The 23,004-nt window shown below is 44.6% G+C and overlaps 1 protein-coding gene, 1 long non-coding RNA gene and 1 pseudogene across 6 annotated transcripts in view; 1 reads left to right on the top strand and 2 right to left on the bottom strand.

Annotated features, from left to right (window-relative positions):
* Positions 1-23,004, bottom strand: part of LDLRAD3 (low density lipoprotein receptor class A domain containing 3) — a 213,138-nt gene that overhangs the window by 46,857 nt on the left and 143,277 nt on the right. The window lies entirely within an intron of this gene.
* Positions 7,577-13,295, bottom strand: LOC120606038 (uncharacterized). Its single transcript, XR_005653817.1, has 2 exons — positions 10,885-13,295; positions 7,577-8,562 (listed from the first exon to the last, which is right to left on the bottom strand). It is a non-coding gene; the product is annotated as an uncharacterized LOC120606038 (long non-coding RNA).
* On the top strand, positions 10,480-10,595 carry LOC120610434 (uncharacterized; annotated as a pseudogene).

The raw sequence follows: 23,004 nt of genomic DNA, 5'->3' as shown, positions 1-23,004 counted from the left end.
TGCGATGGATGTTCCGGGCTGGGAGCGATGGTTTCTGGTGTAGTGTGAGGATCAGTGTACGATTCATGAGGTAGGTGCTATGTGAGATGAGTCTTGAAGAATGGAAACAATTCTAGGAAGTAAGGATGGAAAGAGAATAGTCCATGTGAGGGGAAATAGCACTGGCCGGTGGGAGGTGAGAAATGGCAAGATCCGATTGGGGAACGATAAACAGTCCAGTTTTGCTGGGCCACAGGGTTAGGGTGCGAAGAAGCACACTGGAATCGATGCTCTGGCTGCCATGGTGAGGAGCTCACTCGTAATCTAAAACGCAAAGTGGGGGAGCGTGGTCTTTGGAACAGGTTTTAGTGGGGGAGTTAACACGAGAAGTAAGAGTGAGAATAATAAATCTGACACTGAGTGTAGGATGGATTTTCCTGAGGGAGAATGTGGAGGTGGGAAGACCCGTTGGCAGAGGAACCATGGAGGGCAAAGAAAGGTGACGTTTTTCAAAAGAAAATCCTCAACAGTGGAGGGGGAGGAGCAGTAGGAATGCAAGATCCTGAGGTAGAAAGGAAGCTGGAGAAACTCACGTCTACTCCATAAAACGTGAAGCACAAGCTTCTGTAAAATGGGGCAGGGGGATTGAGAATGTGGATGGCTTAAAATTGCAGTAGTAGACACCAGCTCCCAGGAGATTAACGGGAAGGATTTGGTTCACCCCGGGACTAGTAAGGGTCTAGCTAAGGCTGGATAACAGGAGTTTGCACTGACTCAAATCAGTAATTAGAAGACTCTTTTTAGGGGAGTCAAAAAGCAGTAGTGACTCTGTGTTTCCATTGAGTCCTACAATGGGAACACAGAGTCACTATTCATGACATGCCACTCCTTATAGCTACACTTCGACCTAAATGTCAACAGTCTTTTAAAAGCATCATTTTCAAGCTCAAAGAAATGTGGGTTGTGTTCTGTCTGAAGACCACCTCGAAGCATTCCTAAGAGTCATTTAATTTGCTGAATTAGATAGTCGAGAAATCATAATACCTAGGAGTTTGGTTTCTCCATGTTCTCACTGTTGAGAAGAACTCAACTTTTTCAGGGTAACTTTGCTTGCTAACCCCTGGCTACAGTTGAATTTACAGGTTTCAGACTTCAGCTCGAACACACACACACAGACACGCAACTATTTCTGAAAAGTGAAATGAGTGACATTTACAGCTTTGCTTTCCTTGTGGAGGCTACCCTATTGATCACAACTGACATTTACTTAAACATTCCTGAGCAGAAAAATACCTCCTGATTCCATCTCCTTCTGAAAATGCCAAGGAACATGCCTAAGGCGAGGCGGGGGTGGGGTGGGGGACAGAATAAAACTGTCTATCCATTTTCCTACAACCATGTTGCTTTGTTAATATTATAACTTTAATTATTTCTTTGGTTCTTGACAGCTCCCATTGTTAATCTAACCCTTACAAAGTATTGATTCTCTTCCTGTTAAAAATAAGCATCAACGAGGCATCAAAAATGCCTGCTCAAGTTTATTGCTATGCCGAGAGGTTATATCATGCATATTAAATCTGGACAGCATTTAGGCTAAAGTAATCTTGACTTTACGATCTTGTTGGTTTTTAAAGCAAATGTTAATGAAATATGCATTACTCATGGCAAATGGCAATCTCAGTGGGGTACATTTTAACGAGTAGAGTTCCTTCAAAGAAAAGCAAATTTAACTCCTCCTCATCTGTCACCCATCTGCCCTGCAACCTGAAGGCAGAGCGAAAAGAGAAAGTAGCGGAGACACATAAGCATTTCCAGATCAACTCTGAAGTTGAAGAAAGACAGAGGAGCCCTGACCAGTTCATCCCCAGCCTCGGTAGCTCTGAACTCCTCGTCTATGATACAATACTTTAGTTTGTGCACTAACTCTAGATCCAGACTCTATATCCATCTTTTAAGGTAGCAGATTACCAGAAAAGTCAAGCATTTATGATGACATTCTTGGACTTGTTACTGCCTATTACTTAGGATACTGTAGTCGTTTCTCAGGAGTGTTTTAACAAAGTATCACAAACTGGGTGGTTTAAAAGAACATAAAGGCTCTAGGGAGGAATCTTTCCTTGACTTGTCTTAGCTTCTGGTAGTTGCTGGCAACCCTTGGCATTCCTTGGCTTGTAGATGCATCAATCCACTCTTTGCCTCTGTCTTCACATGGTCCTATGTGTCTGTATGCAAATTTCCTTCTTCTTAGAGAGGCCAGTCTTACTGGATTTAGGGCCCACCCTCATCTGATATGACTTCACTGTGATGTTTAATTTTATGTCAACTTGGCTAGTTACGGTACCTACGTTTTAGTCAAATACCAGTCTAGATGTTAGTGTGAAGGTAGTTCTTTTAACGTTTAAATCAGTAGACTTTGAGTAAAGCAAACTGGCTTCCATAATGTGGGTGGACTTTATCTAATCAGTTGACAACCTTAAGAGAAAAGACTGATGTCCTCTGAAGAAGAAATTCTGCCTCCAGATGGCTTCAGATTCAAGACTGCAATATCAACACTTTCCTGAGTCCCCAGCCTGTGGGCCTGGCCCTGAAGATTTTGGACTTGCCAGCTCTCACAATCACATGAGCCCATTCCTTTAACACCAGTTAATCAATTTCTTTTTTTTATCTCTCTCAATAGATATAGATAGACAGACAGGCAGGCAGACAGTGACAGACAGGCAAGACAGACAGAATCTTGACTAATACACTCATCTCAACTTGATTACATCTGTAAAGACTATTCCCAGATAAGTCACATTCGCAGGTCCTGGGTAGACAGGAATTTTGGGGGGACACTATTTGACCCAGAAGAGATGTGCAGATGAGGGCCTTGATATTCAAAGTGTGGGGCTTGGATCAGTGGCAGTGGTATCTCCTAGGAGCCTGGGAGAAATGCAGTCTTTCCGGCCCCATTCTGGACCTAGTGAATCAGAATCTTCATTTTGACAGATCTCCAGATGATCTGTATGCACGTTACAGTTTCAGAAGCACTGGGCTAGATCATGTTTCCAACTACTACGGTATTTACAATAAAAGGCTTGGAGTCTAGGCAGTGTAAAAGCCAGATGACTTTAAAGTAAAGGGTCAGGGAAGAGTAACTGAGAAAGAAAGTAGAAATAGCAGGGAGCTTCAAAACAAGCCAGGTCTCATTTATATGCACCTTACCAATAGCCGAGACTAGATAAAATGTTTGTTAACCAAGTGGACAAAAAGAATAAACGAATAAAGTGGGCTCTTTAAGCTTTAAGATAGAGAGGTTTCCTAATAAATTGGCTGCCATCTACAAGAAAAGCCCTTAGGCAAAAAAGAGAAACATTTTGTTTCCATCATCCAGAGCCCAAGTCACCTTTCCCCTTTCTTGTCACATGGAAAGGCACCACTATGCCGATGTGATTACTTGGGCATAGTGTCACTCTCTAAAACTGAAGTCTTGCTCTAGGCTCCCACTGTAACTCATGCTGACATAAAGAAATGCTTCATTTTCAGATCCATATGTATGAATTTTTAATGAACTGTGTCACAGAAATCAAGTATTTTCCCCTCTACCCCTACTTGAAGAATCAGATTTTGACTTTCTGCCAAACAACTATAAATCATGTTCAGCAGGAAAAGGAGCAGGAACTAGGGGCTGTAGCACATGGATTAGCCAGTTAATGTCCCTCTATCGGACCTTCACAGAGGCTGTCACAGGATGGGAGGAGAACAGGGAGAAAGGAGAGGGAGGAGGGAGGGAGGGAGGGAGGGAGGAAAGGAGGGTAGATGAAACTGACGAAGGAAGGAAGGACTGTAAACAGTAGGCACTTAATGGTTACTGGCTAAAGAGCATAAGTCAGAAAAATTCAAATTCAGGTAATGTTGTTTATTGCCTGAAAACCAGGTGGCAATCTCAATCACAAGAATCTTTGGAGTATTAATTACCTATAGTTTGGTTATAGATTTCTTTATGTAAGATGACTTAAAAGTGGGAGAAAAAAGATAACAGCTGAGAAAAAAGTAGAATGAAAATAAATTATTTTCTTTTTCAAGAGCACTTTCCTAGAATTTTTATGAACTATGCAAAGCACAGCAGGGTCTTCCTAAATAAAGTCTCAATTAACACTTAACAGGGAGCTGCAAGATTAAACAATTAGAATCATTTCTTGCCTAGCAATGCAGGGATGATTTAAAAAATAATATCCCATGTTAGCAATTACTTGTGGGGGTGTAAAAAGAATAAGACCTATTTGGAAAACAATTTAGTAATTTAAGTACGATGAGCCCTAGCAGTGTTCATACCCAGTATAAATCTTATGGAAATCTATAATAAAGAAGTAATCTTATCTAGTATAAGAAAGTAATGAAACAAAGCTTTAAAGACCCTTTACTACTTTGTCCGTAATAATTCAATGGTAAAACTTAAATGTTCACCAACAGATGTGTGGGTAAGTAAATTAAGGAGCATTTGACAGAACACTAGGCAGTCATTAAGAGTGCTTATTAAGAGTTTATAACAACATGGGAAAATACTTAATACAAGTGGGGAAAAAATAGGATGCAAAACTGAGTAAGTAATATGGTTGCAAAGAACAAAAGGCCTCATTACATATACACAGAAAAAAATATAGAAGGAAATACACCAATTGCTAATAATGATTATTAACAGATGGAGGAAGTATGGGTGAATTTTTCTCTCTTCTATATTTTCCAAAAGTCCTATAATGAGTGTGTGAACTTTTATAATGGAATACGATTTTATTGTGCTTTTGAAAAGCAAGTCAGTAGTATAAGTAAAATTTTAAGAGATGTCCCCTTCAAACAATAACAACTGAATCATGGCTAATTCAAGATGAAACATATTTGTAAATACCAATTTTTTTAACGTAACATCTAGATCTGGGAAACAGAAGAATCTGGCCTGCTGCCTGCTTGCAAAGGATCTATATCTGCCCCAAATACTGCACTTAAGAAGTCAAACAAAGAGTCAGAGCTGTCAGCTTTAAACTGCTAGACTCTAGGATGAGTCAAATATCTGTCATAGACACTCCATCTGCTGAAGTTCATTCATTGGAAAGAGATCTGCTGTGCAGCGCAGCGCCAACGAACAGACACATGGACGGACAGGCGTGGATTGGATTGGACATTTCTCCTTGCCAGAAACCATCCCCAATCATGGCATTCTCCTTACTTTGCAAATCCGCGGCGCTTGAAAGCTATCATCTCCAGCTTTTTGACCCCGCTCAAGCAAGATTTTTGAAGCAAGCCATCTGTTTCTGGGTGCAGGGTGCAGGGGTAAGGGCAACATTCTAGTGATGAGCTTATTGATATATTTTCTAAGTGACTGAATCGAATCGTGTTCAATGTTAAATAAAACAACACTTGGGTGAGTTAAATAGGTCAAATAGTAGTAGCAGCAGCAGCACGGCATAGGACAGAGAATTGGGCCTTTTGCGATGGGCAAACCCAATGCCATGAGCTTCACATAAAGCATCTTCATAATTCTAAAATGCCCCAGGAGCTTCTACGAGAAGCCTGGGGGCAGCTCATGGCTGAGATCCGCAGGACACACTCACAATGTCCGGCTCTCCTGAAACCCAGAGATCCCTGAGGGCAGTGGAGAGAGGCAGGGAAGACTCCTTATGGAGGAGGGGTGTCTTAATTTAGTCATGTCAGTGACTTCCTTTCTTCTCCCCAGATGCTCTGGGTCTCTATTTTCCTAACCCAGTCAGGCAGGATGAAAGCAGAGAAAAGTGAATTCATTCAAGCACTCATGACAAAATGAGAAGGGGAGCAAAATCTAGGGGCTTCATTCAGTGCTCTAAATCAGTGGACATCAAATATTCTTATTAATAAAGTTTTTAAAACATGGCTGTATTCCCCTAATATAGACATATTGATTTATATTATATACATGATCCTCCATCAATCCATATACCAAAAAAAAACACCTCTGTATTTTTCTTTAAGAACACCTACCAGAAACCTAAGGAATCACTCCGCACACACTTCTCTTTGGAAAACTGTTCTAAATACTTAAGTGGGTTACCAAATGGGCGTGGCAGTGATGGGCTGGGCATGAGGGCAGGGAGTAATGGTTTCCTGCTTTTACAGTCTTGTTGAGGGAAGGGATACTTAAAAGGACCCCACATCTGGTTGTTAGGTATCTTACACCAACATTCTCCAAAATCCCTTTTTCCACACTGGGTACTATACGATACTTGGTCACAAGTAAGGACCAACTTCATTAATGTGGAGCCCATAAACTAATTTAAACCAGGCTGGGCTAGAATACACTTCTTAAGGAGAAAGGGTCTGCTGAATAACTAGAATGAAAAAAGTGGGCGGGGGGGGCGGCGGCGTTTAATTGCTGGAAGGGGATACAGATTCTTTTCAGGCTTCGTTTACATCTAAGTAATCCATCTACCAATTACAAGCAAGTTCTTATCCAGACATTAAAGCAGGCAACTGCCCATGTTGGAAACCAACCAAAATTGCTTATCTTCAACCTTCCATAATTCCAGACCTTTTCCTGATCCACTCTGGCTTCCTGCCTAATGCATCTGCATTGCTTTTTCTGTCCCCGGTTTTAGCCCCCAGCTTCCCCTGATATCGTACACCCAGGCAGACACACACCAGCAGGACGGTGAGCAGATCTTTGTTTTAACTACCTGGAGAGGAAGATGCCTTTTGGCCTCTTCATCATCACAACTGCTGAGCCCCCTTGGCGAGGATCTAGTTCCAATGACAATCCCGTTTCATTCCTCACATTTAAAATATTCCAGAAAGGAAGACTGTCATGAGAGGAAAATGAGGGGGGCTGTGACGTTAGCCAACACTTTTTAAAAACGGAGACTTCATATCAAATTGCGGATTTCCATTGCAAATCAAGCATTCAGTGCAGCCACCAGTAGCCAAGCTCAGGATCCTGGCTAACTAAGTGGTCTCAGGTGGGATGCTGTGGACTTAAGGGCCCCCGCTTAGCTCCCAGATGAGGGGCTCATGGCTGAGGTTCCGTCTGATTCATTCTCTACATGATGTCTAGCAAATCAGAGCTAATGCAAGCAGCAGAGCCACAGCTGGCTGGGCCTCCTGTCTGTCATGTGCACTCACAGCCCAGGGCGGCACTGGCTCGTATGTCACTTCTCTGCATTAACATTCTGCCTGGGTTCTCCCTTCATACTCAACAAGTCTATTGCAGGCTGTAAATAAGGCAGTGAAGGACAGGGAGGCATGCCGAGGAAGGGTGTCTTCTCACATGTGGTACTCAGCGACAGATACCATTTTAATAATGTGATCAGAAGAGACTTAAGGAAGATCGGATGTGCTGTCATTTCTCTCTTGATAAAGAATCCTGCCAGTGGGAAGTGATTGATATTCCGATTCTTCAAAAACACATCTTTCTAAAAATGTAGATTAAACTTGCAAATATAGCTTTGATGCTTCTCCAACTCTCTTTCTTCCCCAGCACGCCCCCCTCCCCGGCTTAAAAATAACACGCCATGAATTTATATTTGGTTCAAATTTGCTTAGCACAACACCAAAGCTAAATGCAGCTTACACACCTATCTTGTTTCCAAAACCACTTACTTGTAAATGTATGAAACTGTAATGGAATGATGTATCACTTTCGTTTAGCTCTTTCATTGCTGATTTTCAGAGATCTCTCTAGGGGTGATTATTTTTGGATATATCTCAGTCTCCGGACTACACAACTCTTGATAGATGTTAATTCATTCTCAGAGAGCCTCGTGTTAGCAGATCTACAGGTTTCTTTCATTTAAACATTCAATAAGCACCTAGGAAGCAATAAGTACAGTGGGGCATATAAAACTGATTAAGGTTTCTGCCTTCAAAAAACTTACACTTGTTCTCAGGCATCTTACGAGCCAGGAGCTGTGTTGCTACAGTGACTAAATTACTGGCAATTCAAACTTGCCTGAGCTGAAGTCCAGGTCGTGTATGTGTACAAATGCATCTGTTCTGGCCTTTTAGCAAGAGGGCTAATTCTTGTTCCTGGAGTGAAAATGGAGTTGGCCTCTGAGCACTGTTAGACTATCCCACCACCCATCCTAAAATGAAGCACTAGAAGTCAGATTCCGCAGGTCAGGGATTTTTATCTGCTTTTCCGTTTTTTCGTTTATAAATACATTTCCATTCTGGTGGCCTCTGTGCCATTTAAAACAGAGTTCATACCTCACCCTGCTTGCAGGGGCTCAGATGCCAAAACCTGATTTCAATTTGCAATAAAATTCTGAATTTCTATTTTGTCAACTAGAAAATGGGGCTAAGAGAACCTGCTTCGTAGGATTCCTGGGAGGAACCGGTGGGGTAATGTATAAAAGGTGCTTCACATGCAGTGCCTGGCGCCCCAAAAGCTCTTCTCCTCTCTCCTAGTGGGGAGACAGAGCAGAGAGACGGAGGGCTTTCCTGGGTGGTGATGTAGACCAGCGCTCCATGAGGTTAAAGATTCAGCTCCTACGAGTTCTTACCCTGTCACCATACAACTCCAGGCAGATCATGAACACATTTTCAGCTCTGATTTCTTCTATGTGAAATGCTCTTTTAACACTGAAAACCAATTTAAAAGGATAAATTATGACTACAAAAGAAATCAGGCAGCATTATTTTATTCAAAAATCCTCTCCTGTGACAAGCACAGCCCCTGGTTTGAACAATGGGATAAAAATATTTTAAAAACTGACCTCTGAGAGCCTAAGTAAAAGAAAGATAAACTCCCAGGAACAGGGTTTGTTTTTCCTTTTCCTTTTCCTTTTCTCCTTCCTTCCTTCCTTCCTTCCTTCCTTCCTTCCTCCCTCCCTCCCTTCTTCCTTCCTTTTTTCTTTTTTTGGCTACAAGGCTAAACGAAGTTTAAAAGGGAAAAAAGAACTGCTGGGATATGCATTCGTGTATCTTGTAATTAAATATTTCAAGTAGGATTTGGCCCAACTGGCAGAGCTTAACAGAAATATGCTCCTCAACAGCCGTGTCTCCTCTGGCTGGAAAATCATGCTGGCTTTCTGCGAGTGAAATTTCCCTCCAGGTTTCGGTGGGCAGAGGCCCTCACGGATGGCATGCATAAGGAACAGAGAGGTCTGAGAACAAAGACGAGGTGGCTTGTAATATTTCCCATAAAGCGGCAAGCTGGAGTTTTATCGTTCTCACTTCCCCAGGACGTTCATTCACCACACAGATTCAGGTTTGCCCTTTGCGTCTCCCGCAAGAAAAGGGAAGGGGCGGGAGGTGCTTTTATTTTTGTCAGACTGCTGCTTATCTGCCTCAGTCACAGCCACTAAGGCAGCGGATCTATAAATTCTCCTGCAACGGTCTTATCAACTACGAGCAACATGCAGCACCGTGGGGCCGAACATTTTCAAAGAGGTCCCAACAGAAGCCCTGCAGCTGGGCCCTGTTGATGAGATGCTGCGGGACCCACCACTGGACACTCAATGAATGAAGACTCAGGCTAGGGGCAGAATGACAGGAAGCCAGGTGGCCCCTGAGGGGGAGGGGTGGGTTCTCCTTGTGGGCAGAGGCCACAGAAGCTTGTCATCTTGATGCTGGTTCCCTGATCTCCTCTTTTTCTGGGGATTTTCACTCTCTACCATCACTGGTCCTCCTTGTTTCCATTCTAACCCAAGTGAGGGCTCAGCTTTTCCTTTCTTCGATTCAAGAAAGCCGCATAAGAGGCTGTAATTTTAAAACACTCATTCATTCATTTATTAATTCAACAAAGTCTTGAGTGAGCATCTATCATGTAGCAGGTACTTCTCCAGCTATTTGGGATGTATCGATCAACGAAACAAATATTCTGCCCTCAAGGAACTTACAAGTTAGCTGAGAGAGACAGGCAATAAGCATAATACATAAATTATAGACTATATTGTTTGTTGAAAGATAGTAGTGCTGTGGCGAAAACCAAATGACAACCAAAAAAAAAACCCAGAACCCCGGAAGTGAAATGAAGAGTGAGGACGGGTGGGTGGGGGATGGTTAAAGTTCTGAACAGGGCAGTCAGGGGGGTAGTTTCATTGAGAAGGTGACACCTGATAAAGAATTGATGATGGACCCCTGGATATTAGGAAGAAGGGTATTCTAAGTGGAAGGAAGAGCACATACAAAGGTCCTGGGGTGAGAGGGTCCCTGATGTGTTTTATTCCTTAAAATCCAATGGAACATAAAGGGAATGAGCCCAGGACAGTAACATTCTTGGAAATAGTCTGGCTGAGGCTGCTCTCGAAACTCATGTGCTAAATAAGGTGCTCAGAAAATACCCTGCTGCAGCGTTTTTAAAACATCAGGTCTCATCCAAATAGTAAGCAGAGAAACTAACATACTGGGTCAGGGCCCACATAAAATTAAATGGAGGAAACAGAGTATATTAAAAATATCAGTGCACTGGACATGGTTCCATAGTGTAGCGGTTAGCACGTCTGCTTTACACACAGAAGGTCCTGGGTTCGCGCCCCAGTGGAGCCACGGTCCATGGTCTACGGCCATGCCACCTTGAATAAGCCCGATGTCTAATCTCGGCTGCTAAGCAGGGTTTGGCCTGGTTAGTACTTGGATGGGAGACTGCCTAGGAAGACCAGGTGCTGTAGGCATAAATAATAATAATAAATAACATAAAAAATATATATCAGTGCACTGCATACGGAATGCATTTCCATCTGTATACTTGACTGTGATAAAAGATTTTATGGTGGATTGGGGTCAAAATAGCTTGAAAGCTACTGACCCATTGGCTACCTTCTAGTAAGCCCCAATCTGCCTCCATGTGGCATGTGCTCTGGCCCCAGCTCCTGGGAGCATCTGCCCCCACCTGACAGGGCCTCTGTCAGGAATGACTGACACAGAGACACCCCACTTCTTAACTATGGGGTAAGTCCTAACCTGATGGCCCCAAAGGGTGCTACTCCATTAGAATGTTATGACATTCACGGCAGACTCACATAATAAGACGGGGTTCCGTTTTCTTATGACCCCCACTCCACAGAGTGGAGTCTAACTCATGGGCAATTTGCTGGAAAATAACTCCCTGGCTAACCAATGTTTATCTGTTCTCTTGGCCAAGAGTCTAAGGCTCATCTGGGACTTTACAACATGATGACTAAATAAAAAAGAAATTAAAAAAAAAATCAACAAAAGCATTACATAACCATTCACAAGCTGCAGTGTGGGAAACTCTTCAGTCAACTCCCTTCATTTTTTCTTTTCTGACAAAACCAAGTTTGTCTGGCAGCCCCCAGAGTCTCGCTTTATCTGGACAACTCATTTCTAGTTTTTGTAATACATCCTCCACTAAGCAGGAAATTACTAATATTCTCATTTAAAGGCATGAGGGGGCAGAAGTAGGGGGTGTGGCTTATATAATGGCTTTGGGGGTGCAGGAGGCTGTACAAATTCTGGAGACTCCACCGGCTCCTTATATTACCAAGAGCATTCTGAATGAGGTTGTCTCGTTCCAGCAGGAGACCAACAGATTGCCCTTAACAGAATTTTTTAAATTCCTTAAAATTGTTGCTTCTATTTAAGGCTGAAAATTACAGCCCTTACTCCAGTTCCCATCCTCCTTCCAGAGTTACTCGGAGCCCCTGAGGAGATCTGTAAGAACAACGACATCATCAACAAAACCCGAATGCACTTTGTATGGAGAAAAATATTTGCAGCTTTTCAACCAGATCCGAAGAGGCTCTGACTGACATATATGTTCTCCCTAATAGATTCAGGCTTTCCCTTTTTTTTTTCCCTTTTTTTAATAACACGATAAAAAACAACAACAACAAAAAAAACCTAACATGATTTATGTTGCCTTCCAAAAAATGTTACAAATCAAATGCTAAAAATCTCTGGAAACTTGTCACGCTGAAGACGATGAATGCTGACCTTCCTTCCCTCCTTTGCCATGCTCCATCAGTTGAGTGGGTGGCATGAGGGAGGTGGCTGATGAACAAGTCATTGTTTCTAAATAATGTCACATCAGAGAGTGGGTTGAGACGGTGTTCCTCACTTAACCTCTTCCCAAGAGAAAGCTTTGTGTGGGTAAACAAACAAAACTCAATCTGTGTTTATTTAAAAGACAGTGAGCCTTCAAAAAGCGGCTGCTCACCCAATGAGGTGTGGAACTGCCTTGGGGAGACCCAACTCCTTTTAGCGCCTGGTAATCATGACAAACAGGTGGCCTTGTTCCAAGTGGCCCTGGACCACCTGGTTCATGTCCCGCCAAGGCACCTGGCTCTACCAGTGTCCTGCAGGGTGAACAAACTTGGGCTTTAAGTCTGTAATGACAATATGGATGTACAAACCTACTCTTAAGTTGGGGATGGTGTCAACCCATAGATACAATTCACTGCTTCTGAGTCAATCTTGAAGCGTCAAATAAGAAGCAAACTACTAGAGTTCTTTTTTATCGCTTCAAGTGCTCAGCAGTCAATGAAGTTATACAATCTCCACTCAAGTCAGTTCTCCTCGATTAAAGTGAAGGCTTTGTGACCCTGGCTGCACATCGGAATTGCAAGGTCCCAACCTCGAGCAGCAGAGTCTGTCTCTGGAGACGGCCCTGGCAGAGAGATTGTTGAAACAGCTCCTTGGGTGATTCTAATTGCAACCAGGACTGAGAACGGCTAAAGAGATGGAGAGCCAGAAAATGACATATCTAGGAAGGCATCTGCCCAGCTCAAAGCCCCTTCCTCCAGCGAATCCTGCAGGTGGCTTCCTGGCTACTGTGGCAGGCTCAGCGCCTTAAATCCAGGATAAAGACAGGCTCAGGACTCTTGAGGGCCTAGACTAGACTCTGGTAGAGGATTTTTACAATAGGCTTGTCCCACTCCCTTATTTTCCATTATAAGCGTTTTCCTGAGCATCTACTATGAGCCAGACACCGTTGGGAATACAAGAGTGAATGAGAGGTCCTATCCTCTCATTCCCTCCTGTATGGGGTGATAGATATGAAGGGGACCAGAAAAAGCCACCCCAAAATATGCCACTTTGGCATAAGGATTATTTTGAGTTTAAGACAACTGAGAAACAGCAGACTGTAGGAGGAGCTTTCTGCCTATCTCCCATCTGTCTAAAAGCAGGGTATAAATTTGCCTCTGCAAAGGTGACATAAATTTCCCTTGTGAAGGTGTCCCCCTTCTTTTACCAGGAGAATAACTCTTATCACCAGAGATGGAGACGACACTGAGATGAGTCCACATAAACGCATGTTACTTAATAACTCTTATCTGCCATTAGTTCCCCCAAATAGTTACCTTCCCACACTTTACTACCCCTGGAAGCCCAAACCTCTTTCCCTTTTCTAGTCACTTAGTCACTTCTCTACAATTTATTGCCTTTTGTTAAAATGTTAACCGATCACCACTGGACTGGGTCTAATCACTTCTTTGGGTTTTTAGTTCTTTTCTATAAAGCCCTTGTGTACATAAAATAAAATATATTAACACCGACAATTTTTTTTCTCCTATTAACATGTCTTTTGTCAGTTTAATTTGCAGACCTCCATCTACTAACCTAAGAGGGTAAAGTTTTTCTTCCCCTACAGATAATTACGCTCTTGAACTGTGCTGAGTATTTTACATTTTCCACTTCTCTCGTTTAATCCTTACCACCAATCTGTGAGGTAGGTGTTACTATGTTCATTTTGCAGAAGATGAAACCAAGGCTCAGGAATAGTAAGCAATTGCTCAGGGTCACAAAACTAGAAAAATGACACCAATCTGACTTGTTCTAAACCTCACAGCCAGACTGGGCAGAAAAGAGGCAGCAAAAATGAATTGGGGAGTAGAGGCAAAAGTCAACATAACTACTATTTAACTGGGTTGTCTCAAAACAAAGCTTTTAATTACAATTCTTTAAACAAAAGAGGCAGAAAATCAAATAATTTAGAATTCTTAATGACATTTTGAGGCATAGCTTTAAAGCAACTGAATAAATAATGAATGTCACCGAAAGGACACAGAGCAGAGTGGCTGAATCATGTGCAGGCAGTGCCAAAAACAGGCTGAAAAAGAAAACACTTGACAGTGTGCTCTTGGTTGTTAACAACATCTGAAAATCCTTCTAGATCAGCACATTTCCTAGACGGCCGCAATGTACTCTGAGGAGCCAGTCCACTACCAATTAATTCCTGATCAATGTCAAACCAAACCATGGCAAAGGAAACACTCCAAACCTGGAAGAGTTGTGGGTCTGAGGTCGAAGGTCATCCCCCTCCCAGCAGGGTTCAAACTAAGGAGGAGACAGGGAGGATGAAAAATGGGGGAATGGAGGAGAAGAGGTGTGGGCTGAGGAAGGAGAGAAAGATACACAGAGACAGACTGAGCATGAAGACAGGAGGGACACTCTAGGAGAGGGGCCTGCGGTGGGAGGGCGGGTGGCAACTGCTTGGGGGTCAGCTGGTGATCTGTTGGTCCATGATGGAAAATTTTGTCCCAAACGAGATCACCAGGAGGATGCCCATGGACACCCCTCTGTGTCTTAGTTCCGACTGCTGTAATACAGTACCACAGACGAGGTGGCTTATAACAGACACGTATTTGTAAGTTGGTTTTGGAAGCTGGAAGTCCCGAGATTGTGGTGCCGGCATGGTCAGCTTCTGGTGAGAACTCTTTTTGGGGCTCAAGACTGATGACTTCTTGTGCAAAGAAGAAGTGACTGAGCTCTCGGGCCTGTTCTTACAAGGGCACTAAGCTCATTCACGAGGGCTGTAGCCTCACGAGCTAATTAGCTCCTGAAGGCCCCACCAGCGGATATCATCACTTTGGGATTCGAATTTCGGCGTATGAATTTTGGGGCAGGGCGAACAGATGTTCAGTTTTTAATACTCCGACACAGGTTCCAAGAAAATTAGGATGGATGGTGAGACACGGAAAAGATTCTCAACTAAGCTGCCTGGCTGACCACAGCCACAGCCTCAGGAAAGGGTTTGCACAGGAGGCTAAAGGTGGTATGAAAACGGGTGGAAATAACGGGTTGTTTGGTCAGTTAAATTCAGGAAACACTAATTCCACAATGTTAAACAGGTTTCTTCAGTAAGATGTCTCCAAATCTCTTATGTGATTTCTAAGAGTCGGATAGGGTCTCTTAAATTCTGGTGACCACAAGTGGCGCTCCTTATAGATTTAGGGTTCCAAGGGCAGTGCCATATGGGGTCTTGTCCCTCCTTGGACTCTAAAGTGAGTTGCCATCGCCCACTCTGCCTCACCTCCCGCCTGGGGACACTGGTGGTGGCGGCAGAATGAGCACATTCTTTGCATTTAATTCTGCCTCGTGTTTAAAGTGTGACTTTCACTGGGTGTGATATTCTCAGAGATTAAATTGGGACTCTCTGTGCTGTCTGACTCTCTGAAAGAATGCCAGCGATGTAAGGGAACATTTTGGATCAATTCACAGGAGAGAAACAGCCAAAGTGTCAGGGACAACTCCGCGGTTGAGCTGAAACTAGAACCTGGGGCCCCTCAGTCTGAGCTCGCCTCATTCCTCTGGCTGCCCTCCCACTCAGCCTCCTGCAGAAAGTGCAGCTCCAGCCAGGGTTTAAAATATTCAGGAGGAACTCTGTCCTTGGGCTGTGGGGGAGGTAGTAAATTCCACTTTCCACAGCTGGTCACCTCTTGATGATCTATAATGACACTTGCACATTATTTATCCTGTAAAAGAAACATTAACAAGAAAGCAAGCTAGAGAAACTCCCTAAGGCAGGGAGAGTAAACAGTTACCCACCACTGGAGCAAATAAATATGCAAATGGTTGTTTCCTCCCCTTTCCTCTGTTCAAGAAGCAGAGGGGGAAAAAAACAGCATAAAGGGAGCATTTGGGAAATGGGTCACTGGGATTGTGATGAGGGGATGTTCCACTTAGCCATTTAAAATGAGCCTTGCTAATTAGATCATGTACTTGGTAACTGGGTCTATGTATACAACAACTCTGCAGACTGATCCAGAAATAGATTAACCAAGAAACTCTAGAGAGAAGCCTCAGTGCCCTTGGGGGAAAGGGAGCTCTCTTAAGTCTGGGTAGATGAGCCTGCCGGCCTGGCAGGGGGACTGGGTAAAGGGAAGCTACGTGCCCCCTCACTTCTACCCCACCGGGGTTCAATCAAAAGTTCTCTCCCACAGCAGCCAGAGGTCAGCCAGTGGTCAGACAGAAACCTACATGGAATTTACACACCTTACTTGAGAAGACTGTCTGGCTCCTCCCGGACCCTTGTGCTTCTCTAGTGCTTCCGGCAGCAATGTAAGCTGGCATTTGATCAACCTTAGAGTGCAAATCCAACAAATATTTATTGTTGGGTCGACTACTTGCTGGGAGGGCCTGTTCTCAGAGTTGGGAGCACAGCAGTCATGACACAGAGCCCCCAGTGGTTAAGCATGTCCTCTATGTCAGGCATCACACTGAGTCCTTCCTTGGGGTCCCGAGGCCCAGAGCAGGGGAATGACTTGTCCCAAATGCATCGTAATAGCAGAGTCAGGATGAGAATAAGGGTGAGCAGGACCCCAAGGTCTACATTCATAAGCTCTAGTCATTCCTGCCTCCCTTAAGAGAAAAAAAAGACTGTGCCCTGGGCTGAGAACTGATCCCCACCCCACCCCTGCATTGGGGGTTCCCTCAGGCTACCTCCAGATGTGATGATTCACTAAGAGGACTTGAAGGACTCAGCTTTTAGTTGTGCTCATGGTTACAATTTATTATAGCCAAAGGACACAAAACAAAATTACTAACGGGAAAAGGTGAAGTCTGGGGGAAACCATACAAGCTTGCAAGAGCCTCTCTGAGTGGACTGACTCTCACTCTCTCTCTCTCTCTCTCTCTCTCTCTCTCTCTCTCTCTCTCTCTCCTCACACACACACACACACACACACACACACACACACACACACTAATGATGTACTTAATTCCCCACTTAATTCCCCTCACAATGAGTTGTTACAACATGTGGTAAATATATTATATGTATATATTTAACCAAGGAAGCTCATTAGAGACTCAGCGCCCAACGTTTTTTATCTGAGGCTGGTCAGATAGGCACCCTCTGTCTAGCACGTACCACAGTTCACAAGGAAGGCAGGTGTTCGGCTTAAACCACCTTGTCTGAACACACAGGTTAGGCACAGGGAGCCACTCTTAGCAGTCGGGGTGGTGGGAACCTTCCTCACACCCAAGTTCCTGGGTGCCAGCCAAGGGCCAAACTTGCAAGCAGGATTTTCTAAGGATAAGCAGTCTCAAGGCCGCCACTGTAACTCCTTTATGCACGCCCTTCTTCTGTGAGAAGAGCTGCACAAGACGACCGACCAAAGGTTGTTGGTATGAGGCAGGCAGAGCCGCAACTCTAGACAAAACCCTCTCTGACATAAGAACCGACGAGTTTTTAAAACAGATCATGTTGAAGATTTTGTGTATGGGGGCGTGGAGGGTAAGAGTGAACAGGGCCATGGGCACAGGCAGAATGACTATTAAAAAACGAACTTTAGAGAGAGAAAAGCATTAACAAGCATTGGAGTAAGACGGAAGGTTCTGTTTGATTTATGGTCCATTCTAATCTCAGTTGGGCTGTGTGACCTTGGCCAAGTCACTTAACCTCTCTGGTTTCCTCATCTCTAGGAGGTGGAGGCTGAACTAGATAATCTCTAAGGCTCCTTCCATCTCTGACAGTGTTTGGTTTTATGACTGATGAGCAGCTTCCTTCACGAGATCCCCTGGTGAATTTAGAATGACTCGAGCTCCACGCAGCTTTCAGGAGCACACATATCAAGAAGTGAGAAACTCGTGGATTGCTTATCTAAAGGAAAGGGAATGGGGTGGGGGCTGTGTGCATTTCATATCCAAGCGGTGGTTTAGTTCTCTTGGCGGGGGGTGTTTTAAAATTCAGCATTCCTTGGTCCTACCAGTTTGTGCTTCATTTACAGAAATGGGGAGTTGGATGGGCTAATCTGGGAAGAGACGTGGTAGCCACAGAAGGCACTGCAGTCACTCTGGGGTCAATTCCTCAGAGTCCCCCAGTTGCAGGTATTGGGGCCAAGTCTAAGAAGCTCCCAAGTATCCCTAGTCTCTCTGTTTGCAATCCAGACTTCCCTTGTTGTACTACCAAGAGATAAGATATCAGACTTTGAATGAGGAATCTAAGGAACAAAAAGAACAAACTAATAAAAAACAGACTCACAAATGTAGTGGACAATTTGGTGGCAGACAGAGGGGAGGAGGCTTGAGGGGCGGGGAGAATGGGGTGAAGAGTTAAAGAAGTACATATTAGTAGCTGATGGATGGTCACGGGGATGGGGAGCATGGCATAGGGAATGCAGTTAGCATTAATATCATGGTTAGGTGGAGGGTCATGGGAGGGAGGGAGCAACTGGGGGGATTATTTTATGAACTATATAGATGGCTAACGAATGTACTGTATACTTGAAACTAATTTAAATAAATAAATTTAAAAAAAAGGTAACAGACTTAGTGGCGTGGCTTTTCAGGAGAGGAACTGTACATTTTCCTTCCTTCAATTCTATTGATTGACTTTAAAGCCCAACCTCTTTGGCTGAATCCATGCTATTGCCAGAGTCTCTAGTGTGTAACTGGCACTAAACAGCATGAACAGTTTTGGCCAATAAGCATTTATTAAGCTCCATGGAATAGTGGGGGGAAGTTATAAAGAAATCAGGTGTGGGACCCTGACCTCGGGGAGTGCAGCATCTATTAGGGAGGCAGCAAAATGTCATGGAAAGAACATGAGCTTTGGAAACAGACCTGAGTTAACCACTGCCCAGTCCCATTACTTACTAGTTATGGCGCTTTGGGCAAAAAACTTAACATCTGCAACCTCAGTTTCCTCATCTGTAAAATAGAGTAAACAGCATCACATTTCAGGGCTGAGAGTGTCTATATACAAGGCTTGACACCGCAACTGGCAGCGCCTCTGTCTTGTTTTTGGTGTGAATGGCTTCTCCTGAAGTTGTGTGACATGGCAGCCCTGGCCGCTGGCATGTAGTAAGTGCTCAGTTAATGGTGACACTACATTAATATCAATGGTGTCACTGTGTAAGTCAGGACCCTTAGAGAGTTACAATTTGTCTGAGCTGGGATGGAATTCGGAAGTCATTCCCAGATGGGATTATGATTCACCGAAAGGAGCCATTTGAATGAGAATTTGAATAACTGGAAATGTTTTGCGTGGCGGAGGCTGGGGAGGCCATTCCAGGAAGAGGGAAAAGTGTGAGCAAAAGGCGGGAAGCCAAAGAGTGCGTACAGCAGTGGTGAGCAAAACAGATGTGGAGGACGTTCGATATCGAGCAAGATGCTAGGCTTTACGCAGGTGGCACAGAGAGCAAGGCAATTAGGACTGGGCTTTGGAGTAAAATGGATTAGAGGTCAGGAGGCCGAGACGGAGGGAGGCTCACTAGGAAGCTAAGGCAGGAGGTACAAAGCCTAGAATTAGGGCACAGGCACCCAGCTCCAACAGAGTCTTTTTTAAAGGGTAATTCATGCCTCATTCATTCAAGAGATAATGTTCTCAGTCCTGGGATAGGTGGTGTCTAAGACAGACATGGCCACGGGGAGGTGCTACATCTCTACGCTAGATGTGACACTATACCTAGCCTCCAGGTAAATGACACCAACCTCTAGCCTGGTGGTAATTTCTAGAAGGCTATTTCTGGTTATGGAAAAGGAGCCCCCACTCTCTCCACCTCACCCTACTGCATTCTCCCCTACCCCAGCACCCATCTTGCTCCGGGTCTTAAGTACAGAAAGAAGCAGGGCTTTACACGCTCACTTGGCGATGCAAGTCCAATGGAAGCAGGTGTGGAGCCGCCATCAGGACCAGCTCTTGGTGAGGACGGCACCCGCCTCTGTACTTCCCGCCCCGAGGAAGCTCTGGCTCCGTGCTTGCGCCCTCACCCCCAGTCGCTGAGACCCAGGTGACAGTTTTCTTCTCAATTCTTGTCTAAGAGGAACGAGGCCCAACAACAGTGTGGTACTCAGGGCACGAACCCCGGCCACCTGCACAGTGCTGGTGACGAGCCCTGGCCACCTGCACAGAAGCAGACACGGCCCTGGCCACCTGCACAGAAGCAGACACGAAGCCCTGGCCACCTGCACAGAAGCAGACACGAAGCCCTGGCCACCTGCACAGAAGCAGACACGAAGCCCTGGCCACCTGCACAGAAGCAGACACTTGGCTCCAACACTTTTTTTAACCAGCATTCTTGAAATCGTTTTTATTACATGTGTTTTTTTCAAAGTTGGCTCCAACCCTTTTAATGAGAAGTAAACAGGAGTGGGGTGATATTCCAACTCCCCGCCTCCTCCCCCTCACCAGCCAGCAGATGCTGCTGTGCGAGGTCAGTGACTGAGCCAAAGACGGTGTCTCCTGAATCGTTCATCTTTCTAGGGCCTTCCAAATTGGGCTATTTTGTCCTTTCTTTCCTATTTACTACATGCTGATGCTTTATTTCCTTTTTCCCTCTTGCATTCTGTCAACTTAATTTTATCCAGAATAGTCTTTAAATTTGCTTCTCTGCCTTGCTCCGTTTCTTTACAGATTCTATGAGAAAGATTTCATATCCTTACCTTCTGTAAAGAGGTCCTTGATATTTTATGTCTTCTCCTCATCCAGTCCTGAATGCCTGTTCATCCCCAAGAATCCTGCAGAAATCTCCCAGGCCCCCCAAACCAAGTTAAATATTCCCCTTATCTGCCACGTTGGTACTCAACAGAACACACTAAATGGCCTTGTATCTGTTCTTCTTTTTAGATTCAGAGGTTCTTGACGGCTCAGATCTTATTTATCTTTAAATCCCAGTGAACAACTTGGGGCCAGTTCATACGAGGTACCAACGATGGTGGCTAAATGGATGAATGAAGGAACGAATGAGGGTCCATTCCACTAACTTCATCTGCCCCTTCTAGAGTATCTATCATAAAAGCTTTGAGATAAAATATTATTTCAATTCATTAGCAATACTTTCTGCCAATCCAAGCCAGGGGGACCCATTTTTTACAGGGTTGGTGATCTATGGGTGGCAAGGACAACTGAATTCTCTATGTCTCTCAGACCTTGAAAGAAATGGAAGGGTTGGGAGCCTTGCTGGGACGGAGCAGGCCTGGTTCAGTTCCCTGGGTGCTGCATGTGCCCAAAGGTCACCAAGACGCAGAGCTCAAGTCAGCAGAAAACCCTCAGATGGCTCTATCAGCTTCCTCTTCTTGTCCATCATCAGACCATCATCTAGGCCTCCAACCCCAATCCTACGTGGTTCTCATCGCAACTGCTATCACACTGAAGCTTTCCCTTCTGGTCCCGCTGGTAAATATGTCTGTCAGAAGAATTTCTCAAAAGCAGGTGGTGAGAGAAAAATAATAAAGGCAGCAATGCCCCAGTTGGAGAACAGGAAAGCTGGGTCTGCCACTAAATGGCATGAGACGCCCCCAGTGAAATTCAGACAGAAGACACAGCCCGAGTGCCTCGAGGTGGCGGGCTGGGCACCCACGGGTCCCTTTTTCTTGCTTGTAAAGCCCTGAAATGACAGGGTTGGTGCTGGAACACAAGCAACACTAGGGGAATGTCATCACTGGATCCTCAATTTACAGTTTCCTTTTTGCTTTTCTGTGTTTTCTGAAATCCGTATACCAAATTGTACCACTTTTAGTGTAAGGAAAAAAAAAATAATGAAAAAAAGGGCAAGAAGTCAAAGAACACGTTCTGTAGATCCAAACTGGTGGCTCGCCCTAGGAGCACAACAGGGCAAGTGGAAAGCCAGGTACCGCTCTGCAGGGATGTAGGAGGTCAGAATCACAGGAGCCTGGCATGAAGTCAAGTGCAGTGTTAAATAAATTATACCACAGCCACATGATGGGAGGCTGTGATGAGATCATCCTGGATTTAGGGTTGGCCCCAAATCCAATGACTGGTGTCCTTATAAGTAAGGAGAGGGAGATCTGAGAGACACATAGGGGAGAAAGGCAAATGAAGATGGATTCAAAGATCGGAGTGATACGTCCAAAAGCCAAGAAGTGCCAAGGGATGCTGGAAGCCACTAGAAGCTAGGAGAGAGACATGGAACGAATTTTCTGCAGAGCCTCTGGAAGGAACTAACCTGATAGGTGACAGCTTTATTTTGGNAAAAATCACTGATGCTGCAGTTTCACAGAACAGATCAATACTGCGGCTTAAATGAGAATTTATTGCCTTCAGAAATGCAGATGAGGCGATGCTCTGAGTCTCGGTCTGCCTTCCGCCCAACAATTCCGTTGACTTCCCATGGCCTTGATGGCTCCAGCTGGCTACCTTTTTCGGTAACGCAAAGAGCTCTGTGCGAGACTGTCTGTCTCTGGCTGGGGACATCGGGCTCAGTCCAAGTGTTGTCATAGAAACCACCATCTGAACACCTTGCCCTTCATCTATACAGGTTAACTGACATCCCTCCTCCCTCCTGACAACCCTCCCCAGCAGACTCCCAACCCCCAACCCCACCAAACTCTCCTTTCGCTTGAATCCTGGGTGCTGCGTACACTGCAGCCCAGCAAGTGTGTCTAGAGTCTATCAGATCTGCTCCGAAGAATCGGACTGTTGGGGACATCAGACCCAGGACCTCGGGACAGCTGTCTCCGTTTCTCTGGAAGGAAGGATCTCCCACATCCTCCCGAGCCTTCCGAGACGCACATAAAAATCCGATCCCCGCTTTGCCTTTACTTTTATCTCTCCTCTGTGCTCTGGGGAGTTTTTACAAAACAAACGAACATGAACTTCAAGGTATGGAGAGCGTAAATCACTGCAAATCCTCCCAGGCCTCCAAAAGCTACAAACGCTACTTAGCCAAGAACCAAAGAAAAGCCCAGTCAGTGATTTACTCTTATTAAATAAACACTACCTGACCTTTGCCCTGCATCCTGGATGACAGAGCATTTTCACACCTATTGTCATCATCAGAGCCTCATCACTAACCCGCATGAGAGCCAGGGCTGGTGACATGTATCTTCATTTAGGGTAGAGACTTTTAAAAATTATATAGAAAAACACTACACACA

Source organism: Pteropus medius, unplaced genomic scaffold (genome assembly GCF_902729225.1).
Source record: "Pteropus medius unplaced genomic scaffold, Ma_sr-lr_union100, whole genome shotgun sequence".
NCBI lineage: Eukaryota > Metazoa > Chordata > Mammalia > Chiroptera > Pteropodidae > Pteropus > Pteropus medius.
The sequence above is the reverse complement of the archived record's forward strand: the minus strand, read 5'-3'. Positions and strand labels throughout refer to the sequence as shown.